Raw genomic sequence first — 5,543 nt, 5'->3', positions numbered from 1 at the left:
CCGAGCACTCTTTACATATAGGGTATACAGTTTTTCTACACATTTAACCTTCAAGAAGTGGGACTTGCTCTCATGAAGTTGGCAGCGGATGCAGGATATGAGCGTGCTGAGTATGCACACGCAATGACTCGGAAAATCTTTTGGAATGATGACTCCTATTTTGCTCGTTTTCCAAGGGAATTGGTTGTGAGGATCGGGGAACAAGTGCAATCTGTGAAATGGGGATGGGGTTTGTGGCATGCTGACTAGTTCCGCGCAAAGAGGGCGGCATTCATCTCATCTGCTGTTCCGTCGTTCTACAGTTGTCAATGCACTCGTCTTGTGAAGCGACAATGTATCTGCTTGTGGCACATTGATAGTAGTAAGGATGACAATATGTGTAACCGATGTTTCTGGATCAGAGAGGTGGGGCTGTTCTTCCGTGACTTTGAACCGATTAGCTTGTTTACTGACACAAGGAAGTGGTGAAGATGTATTGTATCAGAATCTTTTTTTTTTGCTATGTTCCTTGCTTTGTTCCTTGCTTTGAATGAAGAACTTTATTATGAATAAGTTTAAGTTATTCTATGTTACGACTGAGTTATTGTTTAAGTTATTCTGAGTTATGGCTGAGATATTGTTTAAGTTATGGCTACATTAGTGTTAATATTACGGCTGCGTTAGAATAAACGTTAAACGGCTGAGTTAATAAACGTAAAGACTGAGTTATGATTACAAAACATTCATACGTCGCCCCAAATAGTTATAGACGCTTGATGAAGAAGACATTTTCTTTGTAATAATTATATAAACGGTAGTAATATTTACTTCGGACATCCATTTACTTCTAACATGAAAAATATTTTATTAAAATAATAAAATATTGTCTCGATATTGTGAAGGCCTCGATATGCGCCATACTGAGTAGACAACACAGTCTAATCAAGAAAAAATAAACGTCCCATTATTAATATACTAAAGGGCTGAAATATATATTAACGTTGTCGCTGAGTTTTATTTAACGTAAAGGCTTAGTTTTGGTAAACGTGGCGGCTGAGTTGTGGTTAGAAAAAACAAAATTATTTTTTAAAAGTATATTGTCTCGATATTATAAAGGCCTCGATATGCGGTTGAAGACGTATTTTTCCACACACTTGATGCGCCATAATGAGTAGACAAACACAGTCTAATCAAGAAAGACGAAACGTCCCATTATTAATATACTAACGGGCTGAATTATATTAAACGTTGTCGATGAGTTTTATTTAACGTAATGGCTTAGTTTTGGTAAAACGTGGCGGCTGATTTGTGGTTAGAAAAAACAAAATTATTTTTTTAAAGTATATTGTCTCGATATTATAAAGGTCTCGATATGCGGTTTAAGACGTACTTTTCCACACACTTGATGCGCCATAATGAGTAGACAAACCCAGTCTACTCAAGAAAGACGAAATGTCTAATTATTAATATACTAAATGGCTGAATTATATTAAACGTAGTCGCTGAGTTTTATTTAACGTTACGGCTTAGTTTGGGTAAACGTGGCGGCTGAGTTGTGGTTAGAAAAAACAAAATTATTTTTTAAAAGTATATTGTCTCGATATTATAAAGGCCTCGATATGCGGTTTAAGACGTATTTTTCCACACACTTGACGCTCCATAATCAGTAGACAAACCCAGTCTACTCAAGAAAGACGAAACGTCCAATTATTAATATACTAAATGGCTGAATTATATTAAGCGTTGTCGCTGAGTTTTATTTAACGTTATGGCTTAGTTTTGGTAAACGTGACGGCTGAGTTGTATTAAACGTTGTGGCTGAGTTATAGTAAACGTTGTAAAAGAGTTATATTACGATAAAAAGTTGTGGCTGAGTTATATTAATCGTCATGGGTGAGATACAATAGAAGTTGTGGCTGAGTTTTATAAGACAAAATACAAGAGAATTACAATATTTTATAAAGAGATACGATCTAACTAGATTCCGAAATCGAAATTGTTAGGCCCAAACTCTTCAAACATGTCGACAAGAGCAAGCCAAATGTTTTTTAGCATCCACTCGGGCTTCTGGCCACCATGCGCCCAAGACCTCCTCAACCACCGCATTTGAGATCGAAACATAGTTCTGGCAATCAGATTAAAATGTGTACAGACCAGAAAATTGTGCCTCGGATCCCATGTGTTTCTCCGCTAACAGAAGATGAAAAAAAAATCTTAGTGATGTTATTTAATGAAATATAAATACATAATTGATGCTTACAGCGAGTTTAAGAAACCATCGTTCCTTAAAATGAGCGGGAATGAACCGATATGTCGGCCACTGATGAACCCATCCTTCTCGAAGAATATCTAGGATCGCCTGCGAAAGATCATGTAGAAATCTAAACCATGGTACAGAGGTTTTCTCTATATAGACACCCTGGCCAGGATTTAAAACGGAGAGGTTCTCCCGATTTGCAGAACTTAGAATGGCATTAACACTGCCGTCAAGTCGTGATGACCAACCAGGGACAATCGACATATTTGTAGGTTACTGAATGTTGAGAAAAAAATTGTGTGAATGAATGGGTCTATATATAGAACGTCAGAGGTCGTGGGATAAAATTTCCCTAATCACTTGAAAGCAACTTCTTTTTTTTCCCGCCCATAAAACGAAACGTCGTTATTAAAATTCTCGTTACGGCCGAGTTAGTAAACATTAACGGCTGAGTTATTTTATGAGGTTTAGGGTAAACTTTTTAGGATTTAGGTTTTGAATTTGGATTTATGTTGCATGAAATATAATAAACAACACAAATTCGTTTGAAACTGCATTGTATATACTTCACTTTACAAAATTTTGCTTACACTTTATATCTAAATGTAAGGTTTTATGTAATAGTAAGACACACATACAACAAGATCATGATCAATTCTAAACTCGTTAATTCAATAGAGTATACACATTCAGTTGATTACATATTCACTTGAAATTGATAATTGGAGTTTGAATATAACATTTTAAAGTATACAAATATAGTCTTTTATTTTAGGGTATATTTACTTATTTAGGGTATATGGTTGTTTATATAAGTATTTAGGTTTGGATTTGGATTTATGTTGCATGAAATATAATAAAGGTCTCTATAATAAATAACACAAATTCGATTGAAACTACATTGTATATACTTCACTTTACAGAATTTTGCTTACACTTTATATCTAAATGTAAGGTTTTATGTAATAGTAAGACACACATACAACAAGATCATGATCAATTCTAAACTCGTTAATTCAATAGAGTATACACATTCAGTTGATTACATATTCACTTGAAATTGATAATTGGAGTTTGAATATAACATTTTAAAGTATAAACATTTCATCTTTGATAATTGAAAGTATGTTTGAGTTACGGCTGAGTTATACTAAAACATGTTGAGTTACTACTCGACTAGACTGAGTTATATTTACATTTTTCAATTTTTGGGTAAGTTTTTGGTATGACTGACTTACAAATTACGACGCTGCTTAGTTATAGATACGATAAGTCTGAGTTACATAAGCAAAAGACAAATATTCAAGGAAAATACGACAATAACTCAGACACAACACTAACAATAACTCAGACACAACATAAGAATAAATCATGGAAAACATAACAATAACTCTGCCACAATATAAACAACCAAAGGCTATTTATGTCATTTACCAGAGGTAACAAAACATTCTCGCTTTTATCAATTTGATTTAACGGCTGAGTTAACGCATAGTTTTGTTTACATACGACTAAGTTAAAACAACTTAAAAGTTAACAAAGACTGAGTTACATAACAAGCGAAAGCTGACTTATGATAACAAAACATGACTAAACAGAGAAGTAGTAGTAGCAAAGTATCGCCATTCCAGCCACACAAACAACCACATTCCTCAAACACCGACCCTCACTCAAACATTCGCCTCCTTTTCTCTCAGATTTTGTCTTTACTCCATTCGCCAACCGAGCAACGTTAACTCGAACTCCGAGATGTCTCTATTCATGCCATTTATCACTGCCTTAGTATCTTCAACCTCTTCCACCAAGCACTCATCCGCCCATTTGAATAAATGACTCTGTTTTCACCAATGTAACCAGATCTAAGTATTACGTTTCCGAACATGAGAAATAAGAACCAGAACTAACCTTATGATATCCTTTTGCACAGCAATAGTACAATCTTCCTGGATTTGTTTCGCTTCCAGATGTAAAAATGTCAGATGGTGCACCACAACAACACTCTTTCGGCGTTCCTCTTTCCGTATTCCTACGTCGTCTGTAATAATTTCCTGAGGTGAAGGATGAGGAAGACATTGTTAAAATAGATTTCAAAGTCCTTGGAAACTAAAAACAGTTTTACTTTGTAAGAAGAGATACGACTTAGCCCAAAAAAAAAAAAAAAAAAAAGAGATACGACATCACAGATATAATACTATTAAATATATAAAATACAATATAATATCAGTGTCTCGATATTGTAAATGAAATATGCATCCGTGCCAGCCATATATATAAAAACTCGTAATAATGAGTCTTGATATTATCATGGCAGCCAAATTTTCCTACGCGCATAATGATGGAACTTACCATATACCGCCTCTTAAATTTAAATCGAAGCGGAGTCATTTAAATACAATGATGACTGAGTTATTTAAATACGATATGTCTGATTTATTTAAATAAAATGATGGCTGAGTTATACCTTAATTATATTAGATATGTGGCCGACATAACATTCAGAAACAGAAACAATGCGTTTCAAAATAAAATTATGGCTGAGTTATTGAAACAAGTTATGGCTGACTTATATAAAATGTGTGGCCGAGATTACATTCAGAAACAGAAATAATGAAGTTCAAAATACAGACACGAAAAGACTTTCAGAAACCAAAATTATCTGGATCAAACTCTTCAGACATGTGGCAGAGATCAAGCCAAACGCTGGTTAGCATCCAAGTTGGCTTCTCGCCTCCTTCCGACCAAGTCCACCTCAAATGGCGCATCTGACAGCGAAATAGACTTCTGGCCACAAGATAAAAATTATGCCAAACTGTCAAATGATGCCTTCGATCCCATGTGTTTGTCCGCTACGGCAGAAAAAAAAATACAAAGATTACAGACCGTTGTTATATATTAATATATATGAACAAATGTCGGGCCTTACAGCGAGTTGAAGAAACCAGCGTTCCTTAAAATGATAGAGGCGTAAGAAAGGGTATTAGAGAGGTCACTATATATAGAGAAACATAGAACGTGAAATGGCGGGAATTAAAATTTCTCAAAATTCATTTATCTTATTTCCCGCCAAACGGTAACATTTATCAAACGTGGCGGTAGAGTTATATAACCTATTACAGCTGATTTACTATTTGGGATTTAGGGTTTAGGGTTTAGTATTTAGAGTTTAGGTTTGTTTATTTAGGGATTTATGTTTAGGATTTGAAATAACGGTGATAAATATAACAAATAACATAAATTTAGTCTTAAAATGCGTTGTATATAGTATATAAAGATTGTATTATGATCACACTCTATTCTACATGTAAGG

This window comes from Raphanus sativus, chromosome 6, assembly GCF_000801105.2.
Source record: "Raphanus sativus cultivar WK10039 chromosome 6, ASM80110v3, whole genome shotgun sequence".
Classification (NCBI taxonomy): domain Eukaryota; kingdom Viridiplantae; phylum Streptophyta; class Magnoliopsida; order Brassicales; family Brassicaceae; genus Raphanus; species Raphanus sativus.
Note: the sequence above shows the minus strand (reverse complement) of the source record.